We start from the raw sequence: 10,778 nt of genomic DNA, 5'->3' as shown, positions 1-10,778 counted from the left end.
TTTAAAATGACCCCAGGCTTGTTTTCCTGAAGATTAACTTGGCCCAAGGGAAAATTGATGCTTTTGCCTCACTGTTGAAATACAGTTCACCTTCAAGGCTGCCCCTTCCTTGTTTGGGATTGGAAAATAATAGGGTATTTTAAAAATTTCTTGTAAAATGTAATTAAAAGATGTTTATTTTTATGCAAAGCATTTTTAAAATCCATGCATTTTTTAATAATAAACATTTTCTACAAACATTTTGAAGATAGTTTTCATATATAGATTTTAAAATTTCTTTCACTGATGGTGGCTATTGGAAATATGTGGCTAGGTACCCAGACAGTGGTTGTCAGTATGAAAAAGATGAAAAAGAAAGTTCTCTCTTTACATCTACTCCCCAAAAATCATAGAAGAAAACAGCATAGATGCAGTTAATTCACTTTCTAGAACATGGGCAGTTTCTGAATATTATAAATTATAGTAAAAACTGCTTCAGGCTAGGGACGATATTGTGGTATAGCAGGTAATCCACAGAATTGGATGCCCATATTATGTATTGGAGTACCAGTTGAGGAAGTTCCACTTCTAATCCAGCTTCCTGATAATGCCTCCTATCCAGGAATGTAGCAGATGGTGGCTCAAGTACTTGGGCCCCAGCCAACCAGGCACACGGGAGATCCAGATAGAGTCCCAGCTACCTGGCTTCAACCTGTTCAGCCCAAGCCATTGGAGGCATTTATGGAGTAAACTAGCAGACAGAAGATAGATCTCTCTGCCTTTCAACTTTCAACCCTTCTTAGACTCTTCCCTCTCCTATTCCAAATCTTAATTTTTACAAAATTTGTGCATAAATCTATTTCAGTTTGCTTTAAACTCATAAGATTAACTCTAAACTAAGAGTTCAACAAATAGTGTGAAGAAAAAAACACTGTTCTCAACAGTCAAGACAATGGTTGTAAACAATCATCGGATCTCAAGATGTCAATTTCACTACTATACATTACCTTTTAGGTACCCTATTCGTTACCACAGATCAGAGAAAACATATAGTATTTGTCTTTTGGGGACTGGCTTATTTTACTAAGTATAATAGTTTCTAATTGCATCCATTTTGTTGGAAAAGATAGATTTCTTTCTTTTTTTTACCGCTGTGTAGTATTCCATAGTGTATATATACCATAAATTCTTTATCTAGCCTTCAGTTGATGGACATTTGGGTTGACTCCACATCTTAGCTATCATGAATTGAGCTGCAATAAACATGGGGTTACATGTCACTGATTTAATTTTGTTTAGGTAAATTTCCAGGAGTGGAATGGCTGGGTCATGTGGTCAGTCCATATTGGGATTTCTGAGGTTTCTCCATATTGTCTTCAACAGTAGCTACACCATTTTCCATTCCAACCAACAGTGGAATAGGGTTCCTTTTTCCCCATATTCTCACCAGCATATGTTTTGTTGATTTCTGTATGAGAGCCATTCTAACTTGGGTGAGGTGAAATCTCATTGTGGTTTTGAATTGTGTTTCCCTGATGGCTAGTGATTATGAGCATTTTTTAATGTGTCTGCTGGCTGTTTGAATTTCCTGTCTTTAAAAAGTTTGTTCAAGTCATTTGCCCAAACTGGATTGTTTGTTTTGTTGTTGTTGAATTTCTTGAGCTCTTTACTGATTCTGGGTATTAATCCTTTGTTAGTTGCATAGCTTGCAAATATTTTCTTCTGTTCTGTCGGTTGCTTCTTCACTTTCCTGAGTGTTTCTTTTGCAGTACAGAATTTTCTCAGCTTGATGTAATCACATTTGTCAATTTTGGCTTTGTTTGCCAAAATTGTTCTTTTCCAAGAACTCTCTGCCTATGCCAATGTCTCACTGAATTTCCCCAATGTTCTCCTCTAGTAACGTAATGTCTTACCGAATTTCCCCAATGTTCTCCTCTAGTAACGTGATGGTATCTGGTCATAGATTTAGATCCCTGATCATTTTTTAGTAGATTTTTGTGTAAGGTGTAAAGTAGGAGTCTTTTTCATACTTCTGCACAGGGCAAATCAGTTTTCTCAGCACCATTTGTTGAAGAGACAGTCCTTGCTCCAGGGATTGATTTTATCTCCTTTGTCAAAGATAAATCGGTTGCAGAGTTTCTATTCTGTTCCATGGTTAGACATGTCTATTTTTTGTGCCAGTACCAGGCTGTTTTGATTATAACTGCCCAGTAGTATGTCTTGAAATATGGTATTGTGATGTCTCCAGCTTTGTCTTTATTGTATAAGACTACTTTTGCAATTTAGGGTCTCTTGTGTTTCCACATGAATTTTTTTCCTAGATATGAAAAGAATCTCACTGGCATTTTGATCAACATTGAACTGAATCTGTAAATTGCTTTAGGTAATATGGACATTATGATGATTTTAATCCTCTAATTCATATACATGGATGATTTTCCCATTTTTGTGTCTTCTTCTATTCCTTGCTATGTTATTTTTCATTGTAGATATCTTTGACATCTTTGTCTAAATTTATTCTGAGATATTTGATTTTTTTTGTAGAATGGGATTGATCTTCGAAGTTCTTTCAACCATGGCATTGTCTGTATATAAAAAGGCTATTGACTTTTGAGTGTTAATTTTAAATTCTGCCACTTTATAAAACTCTTTTATGAATTCTAACAGTCCCTTAGTGGAGTCTTTTGATCCCTTATATATAGAATCATGTCATCTGCAAATAGGGATAGTTTGACTTCCTCCTTCCCAATTTGTATCCCTTTGATTTCTATTTCTTGCATAGTAGCTCTAGCTAAAACTTCCAGGACTCTATTGACTAGCGATGGTGAAAGTGGGCATCCTTGTCTGATTCTGGATTTCAGTGGAAATGCTTCTAACTTTACCCCATTCAACAAGGTTGCTGGCCATGGGTTTGTCCTAAAATGCCTTGATTGTGTTGAGGAATGTTTCTGTTATTCTCAATTTGCTTAAAGTTTCCATCATGAAAGGATGTGGTATTTTATCACATGCTTTCTCTGTATCTATTGGTTAGGTCCATTTGGTCTAACACTGTTCTGCTGTTTCTTTGTTGATTTTTTGTCTAGTTGATCTGTCCATTGATGAAAGTGGGATGCTGAAGTCCTTCATTACTATTGTATTGGAGTCTATGTCTCCCTTTAAATCCATCAACATTCTTTAAATAGTCAGGTGCCCTGTCATTGTATGCATATACAATTATTATAGTCACATCTTCCTGTCAAATTGAACCTTTAATCATTACTCCATGCTCTTCTTTGTCTCTTTTGACACTTTTAACAGTTTTTGTGTTAGTCATTTTTTTCTGACTTTAGGATGTCTACACTTGCTATTTTTGCTTTCCATTGGTATGGTATAACTTTTTCCACTCTTTCACTTTCAGTTTGCATGTGTCTTTGCTGATGAGGTGTGTTTTTTGTAGGCAGCAAATAGATGGATCTTGCTTTTTAATCCATTCAGCCAGTCTATCTTTTAACTGGAGAATTTAGTCCATTTATATTCAAGGTGACTATTAAGTAACAACTTGGCCTTGCCATTTTATCATAAAATATTCCTGTTGTTTACTTTGGATTTCCTTTATACTTTTACTGGGAGATTTTTCTGCCTTCATATTATTTCATAATGATGGCTATCTTTCTGTGTTTCCATGTGCAGCACATGCTTAAGCATCTTTTGTAAGGCTGGACAAGTGGTGACAAATTCTTTCAATATCTGTTTATTATGGATGGTCTTCATTTTACCTTCATTCATCAATGAGAGCTTTGCAGGATACAGTATTTTGAGTTGACAGTTTATTTCTCTTAAGATTTGTACAATGTCAGGCCAGCGCCGCGCCTCAATAGGCTAATCCTCCACCTGCGGCGTCAGCACACCAGGTTCTAGTCCCAGTCGGGGCACCGGATTCTGTCCCGGTTGCTCCTCTTCCAGTCCAGCTCTCCGCTGTGGCCCGGGAGTGCAGTGGAGGATGGCCCAAGTGCTTGGGCCCTGCACCTGCATGGCAGACCAGGAGGAAGCACCTGGCTCCTGGCTTCGGATCATCACGGTGCGCCTGCCACAGTGTGCTGGCCACAGCAGCCATTGGGAAGTGAACCAACGGAAAAAAGGAAGACCTTTCTCTCTGTCTCTCTCTCACTGTCCACTCTGCCTGTCAAAAAAAAAAGATTAAAAAATAAAAAAAAAGATTTGTACAATGTGTTGACATTCTCTCCTAACCTGTAGTTTCTGATGAGAATTCAGCTGTAAAGGAGATTCTCTGAAAGTGATTCTGTTTCTTTCATGCACATTTTAGAGATTTTTTTCTTTATGCTTTACTGTTGAAAGTTTGACAATGTGTCACAGTGATGATCTTTTCTGACCAGGTCTATAAGAAGTTCTATGTGCCTCATGTACTTGGATGTCCCTTTCTTTCTCCAAATTGGGGAAACTTTTCTGTAATTATTTCACTAAATAGGCCTTCGAATTCATTCTCTTTTCACACCTTCAGGAACTCCTCAGATCCATATGTTGATCATTTGATAGTATTTCATAAATCTCCAACATTGTCTTAAATTTTTATAATTTCTCCCTTTCTTCTTCCTCCTCCTCTTCCTCCTACTTTTCCTTCTCCTTCTTTCAGTCTGACTGAAAACTTTCCAAAGGCTTGTCTTCTAGCTTAGTTATTCTTCTTCTGCCTCACTAAGTCTGTTATTAAAGCTTTCTTTTGTATTTTTTATTTGACATACTGAATTCTTCATTTCTAATGTTTCATTTTGATTTCTCTTTAAAATCTCACATGGGTAAAACTTTTCATTCATGTCATATATGGATTTACTTCATTTATTTGCTTCCATTACTTCTGAACAACCCTATGATTAATCTTTTGAGTTCTGTTTCAGGCATTTCATTAATCTCTTCATCTCCACATTCTAATATTGAAGTGTTGTTGCGTTCCTTTGGGGAGTCATATTGTCTTCCTTATTCTTGTTTCTTGAATTTCTGCATTTATTTTTAGGCATTTGTGATAATACTTGTTGGTTTTTTCCTCTGGTAGTTTTTATCTTTGAACTAAGCAGTGAAATGTCTGCTCTTTCAGTGGATACCCAGAGGTGTGTGCTGGGTGTGGCCAAGGTTTCTGGTCTGTGCTCCAATGTGGGGCAACTATCCAGGGTGACTCCCAATTTGGGTCTGGTAGATTTCCTCTTGCTAACAGAAAGGGAAGTGGGTAAGATGATAACTTCTGTTGGAATAATCACACCCTCACTTCCTCTCTTCCAAGGTGACTAAATGCCTGGGTGTTAGCCCTCAGTGGGTGCAATATTCATCTACACTTCCACATGAATTGCAAAAATGATCTGTGCAGTCTTCAGTGTGAGCACCAATCCCACAGCACTGACCCACCTCCACACAATCGGGGAGCTCTGAGCATGTGGAGCCATACACAGTGATTGCCCAGAGACCCAGCTACACTCTGCACCCTCTCATGCAATTACAGAGTTCCCACTGTTTCTGCATGCAAGGCTCCCACAGTCACAGGATGTAGAGGATCCACCCGACCCTGCTAGCCTGTCCCATCCTCAGAGAGGCTGAGACATTCCCAAAGCCAGCTGCTTGTGTTGCTCCGCCTAGGCGGTTTCAGCCCCGGAGCCTGTGATATGTTAAGAGGCTTGGGGACTCCTCACAGTCCTATGTGGGTGCCTAGCCCTCCGTCATCTCCCAACCAGGCTCAAAGTCAATAGGGAATAAGGTTTTTTGCCTTTGGTAAAATCCCTGGATCGCACATGTGCACAAGAGCCACTGGTTGCAGCTCTACTCATTTCACAATTGCGGCTTCTCCCAGCTGGTTGCCAGGTGCACAGAAGAGTCTGTGCAGCTGGTACTGATGTTGAAATGGCTCCTTCTCCCCACCTGTTGCTGGGTGCGTGCACAAGACCTGTGCCAACTGCTAGCTACTTATGTCCAAAATGGCAGCCACACTCTCTCAGCTGGTTGCCAGGTGCAGTTTTTGGGGGGATGTGGATAAGAAACATGCCACTCTTCTTTTTGCTGAGTGAATAGCCATCCTGTTCCCTTCAGGGCTCCAGGCTGGACTCAAAGACAGTATAGTCTGCTAGGCTCTCCCTCTGGCAATATCACCAGTGGCACAGACTGCTGCAGTCTGATCTCACCTTGCTCTCTGAAGCTGGTGCTTTCTCCAGATCTCGGCTGCTGGGTCATGTGTTGTGCCTGTGCTCACCGCTGTGCCTCTTGACCTTCCATACAGATCCATGACATCCTTCCTCCTCCTGCGGAATTTCCACCACAGTCTTCCTTCCAACTCTCCCCTGAGAGTTCAATTTCTCCACTTTTCTTCTTCCTTTTTCCTCCTCTTCTTCTTCTTCCTCCTCCTCCTCCCCTTCTTCTTCCTCCTCCTCTTCCTCCTGTTCCTCTTCCTCCTCTCTCTTCCTCCTCTTCCTCTTCTTCTTCTTCCTCTTCCTCCTCCTCCTCTTCTTCCTCCTATTCCTCCTCTTCCTTCTTCCTTGTTCTTCTTCTTCTTTTTTTTTTTTTTTTCTCTTTTCCTCCAGCCTAGAACAGTATGCCTTTTTCCTATTCTGCCATCTTGGAATTACCTACTTCACAGATATTTAAATTCCCTTTTATCTACTAAAACTACATGCTTACATACATACTAAATTATCTGCTTAAATTACAAGGATAATTCCCTGGGAAGAAAATAGCATCATCCTGGTTTGTTCCATTTTTTACATGGAAGTTGCCCCAGGCTATTTTCAGGGACTATTGTAGTGTTTTCATGACTGCTTGGCTTTGCAGGGTAATGCTTTATATCCAATGATAATTTGATGCTATTTGGTTTGAAAGAGTGTGTGTCTAACATTTGTTTTATTCATTTTAATGAATTAGTTCTCTTTGCACTATACTTTGATTTTTTAAATAGTTCCAACCTGCGCATACAGCAAACTAGATAGAATTTGTAAATATTTGGCAAAGTTCAATTTTACCCCACATTCTCAAATTTTACTGGATTTTCTTACATATAAAAATAACAATACTACTGAAAATAAAACAACTGTTTTTCTTCCTTTTCAGTTATTTTCCTTTTATGTATTTTCTGCTTTATTACATGGACTGGAACCTTGAGTTCAATGTTGAATAGAAGTGTTGGGAACAAACAACCCTACTATGCTCCTGATCGTAAGAAGAAAATATTCAGTATTCCATCATTAACAACAGTATTAGATATAGGTTGAGGAAGTTCCTTCCATTTGCAGTTTTCTAAGAATTTTTTTTTTTTACCCAAAATGGGTGTTGAATTTTGTCGAATATTTTTTCTGTATCTATTGAAATGATCATTTGGTCTATTGCTGGGGTTTGCTTTACTGTCCAACCTGACACTGCATTTAATTAAAAGGTTTACACCATATATACATTATATATTTTATATATTTTTATATAAAATATGTATTTTTATATATACACCATATATACATATATATATTTACACCATATATATATATATATATATATACACACACTTTGATTTAAATCCTGTTACGTGTTTTCTACTTATTCAGTTTATTCTTTGTTCCTTTCTCCTACCTTTTTCTAGATTCAGTAATGTTTTGTAGCACCACTTATTTCTGTTAATATCTGCCCTATCAATGAAGCCTGGGGAAACTTCCATGTAAAAATATGGAACAAACCAGGATGATGCTATTTTCTTCCCATGGAATTACCCTTGTAATTTAAGCAGATAATTTAGTATGTATGTAAGCATGTAGTTTTAGTAGATACTTAGTTACACGTATCTCTGTGTTGTATTTTTGTAGTTGTTAATCTACTATTTAAAATGTGCTATATACATTATATGATTTACTTTTGGCTGTTTCTAAAAATGTTTATATTTTACTTTGCCACTGGCTCTTAACAATTTCATTGTGATGCAGTTCTGTTTTATTCCCTGTAGATTTTCTGATCTGTCTTCTGTGCAGTTCTATCTTCTTAAGTGTTATAGTACAATAATCTATCCCTCCCTGAATGCATATCTTTATTTCCTCAATGCAGCAAGTTCATTAAAAATGCTCTGGGCTCCCACATTTTGAAGTCTGGAAATAGGTATCAGTCACTAAGTGGAGGATAATTATAAGGATAACCTAACTTATTTCCTTTTTTTCAATATTAACAGTCATTTGCTTTCTTTTCTATACCTTACAAACCATCATTTCAATATTTTGCCAATTTTTCTTATTGTTTCTGGGAGAGCACTCCCAAATGTATTAGTTATTTAAGGCTGGAAATACAGAAATGTACAAAATTTTTTAAAAATAGCCTTTCTTCCTTTTTCTTTCATTTTTCTTATGTGAATGGGTACTTTAACCTCTAACAAAGGCCAAGTGAACAGGAAGGATTTTTTCTTTCATTTGAAATTTTGTTGCTATATATAAACAATTATATGCATTTAGTATTTTTATCTTTATAATATTAGAATTATCCATGCTTTTATTTTGAAATTTTGTTTTTTTTTTATTAACATTAAATATGGATAAAATTTACATGACTCTACTGTCCAATTCTGGACTGCTGAATTATATTTCATTGTATGGATCTCCCTCAATATGCATACTTAACTTTTTAACAAAGAGCATTTGATTGTTTTCATTTTTCCTCCATTACATACTGGGGTACAATATAGATTTGTGGCTTCCTATATGCTGTTAATTACATACATGGTAATTTCTATATGTAAAATTCTTAAGATTTCCATATCAAAGAATATGTGAATTTATCACTAGCCATTTGCCTCTTCCAAATACACTGTAGTTATGGTTCATCTCAGGATTCAAGAATTTTAAAGAACCTGCCTACTCTTCTTCATGTTCTCAGCTAAATCAACACAAAATTAACTTAAATGTTGTGATCTAGCTATTAATTCTCTATCATCACATAACATGCTTAAATTTACATGTCAATTCAACACGTCCTTTTTTTTTTGCAGAAATTATAAGTCTTTATTGTAAAATTCTCCAGAAAATAAACCAATTTTGTAGAAATACACTTTGAAACTTTTAATGCTATATGTAAACTAAACTTACTATTATTATAATGTATTTTATTTTCCATGTTCCAATCTAGCAAATATGCTGCAAGGTAGATCTAACAAATGAAGAATAACCTAAATTGCTTTTGTAGAGAAAACCAATGGACAGAAATATACCCAACTCAAAAACAAAATAAATCCAATCAAGAAGTAGATTCTGTAATTATTAATCCTCCAACTTAAAATAAATGATCTCCCAAGGGAAAATAATTCTACCATCATAGCATTTGGATGAATAACAGCAGAGCCACTTTCATAAAGGGAAGTTACATTATATGTTAAGAAAAATGGAAAATGAGGAAAAGTCATTTCTGCATTGGAGAGAACACGTACTAAATCCTTCCTTCACTTGGCCTTTGTTAGAAGTTAAAGTACCCATTCACATAAGAAAAGTGATTTGAACATGAACGTCATAAAACCAAGCTCCTCAACTATTTTTTTTTTCAATTTAACATCCCGCAAACCAACTGAACAGCTTCAAAATCCAAGGATACACTGGTCCCAAAGCTTTTACTCCTCTGTCTTTTCTTTGCCTTGTTCCTTTCTCTCTTTTCTATGCTTATGTTCCTTTTTCTTAGAGGCTACATTTCAGCTTTTTTTCTCCTTTCGGTTTTTACATTTTTCTCTCCAGTATCTAGTCCACCTCTGCCTTATTTTGGAGGATGCACTTATGTTTGTCTACATTCATTTCTTGACTCCTTTTCCTCTTATGCTTGGCAGCCCCTGCTCTGGTATTTCTCCACCTTCCTTGCGGCACCTTGTCCTTATCTGATGGGTCTGTTTATGACTGGCTTGATGGGGTCTGGTACTGTTTTCTGAGAAACACTTGTAACCTCCAGATTCTACTGTATGAGCCATAATTGTATTCTTGCCGACTAAGGTTCAGAGGTACTGGCTTTTGTGAGAAATAGTCCCTGGTGTTCTGAGAGTAGCTCAGAGTCTAGTCTCAGCCTGCTGTTGTGAGCTGGTACCTATAGAGGTAACCGGTTTTCTATGCCTTGTGAAATGTTGCATGACCCTGGGTAGGTCTAGATGTTTCAGGTGGGAGTCTTTGATCAAACATCCTGTTTCTGAGTCTGGAATCCATCTCTTCTTTGTACCTATAGGTTTCCAAGTAGTCCTCCCTCATCTTTCTGAAACAAGTCTTCAGTTCTAGTCTCTGGCTTTCTTTACTTTAATATAATCTTCAAGTTCACCTTGAAAACAGTCTTGTCCTTTTTTGAATGCTTCTTTTGCCTGACAAAAAGAGATTTTTCTTAGCAGGCTGAGAACTTGGTGGAAAAATCTGATCATAATCATCCATTGATTGCTTCTGTTTTTCAACATGAATTTTCTGGAAACAGTGAAACCATATAACACCAGAGAGCTAACAACCATGATACTGAGATTATAACGTCTACTTTTGTCCAATATTTTACTCCTATTCACCTCTTAAAGTGAGATACGTTATTATTCAAAGTGTGACACTACTGTACAGATGTCTTTTACAGAAGGTATCTGTAAGAAGCTCTCTCTTCATCCATTCAGTGTGGACTTTCCCTTCCTATGGGACAACACAGCAAGAAGCCCTCCACGAGATGCAAGCAACTTGATATTGGACTTCACAGCCTATGGTGAGAAATACATTTCAATTACTCAGTCTGCTGCATCTTCTCTGAGGTGGGGGCAGGTGTCTACCACTACCGTCCCCCTCCCCGCCAATGCCCTCAGAGGG

General features: G+C 37.2%; 1 pseudogene; it reads right to left on the bottom strand.

Moving 5' to 3' along the window:
* Positions 1 to 9,434: 9,434 nt before the first annotated feature.
* On the bottom strand, positions 9,435 to 10,441 carry LOC100350910 (lysine-rich coiled-coil protein 1-like; annotated as a pseudogene).
* Between the last annotated feature and the right edge of the window lie 337 nt (positions 10,442 to 10,778).

This window comes from Oryctolagus cuniculus, chromosome 10, assembly GCF_964237555.1.
Source record: "Oryctolagus cuniculus chromosome 10, mOryCun1.1, whole genome shotgun sequence".
Lineage (NCBI taxonomy): Eukaryota > Metazoa > Chordata > Mammalia > Lagomorpha > Leporidae > Oryctolagus > Oryctolagus cuniculus.
Note: the sequence above shows the minus strand (reverse complement) of the source record. Positions and strands in the feature narration are given on the sequence as shown.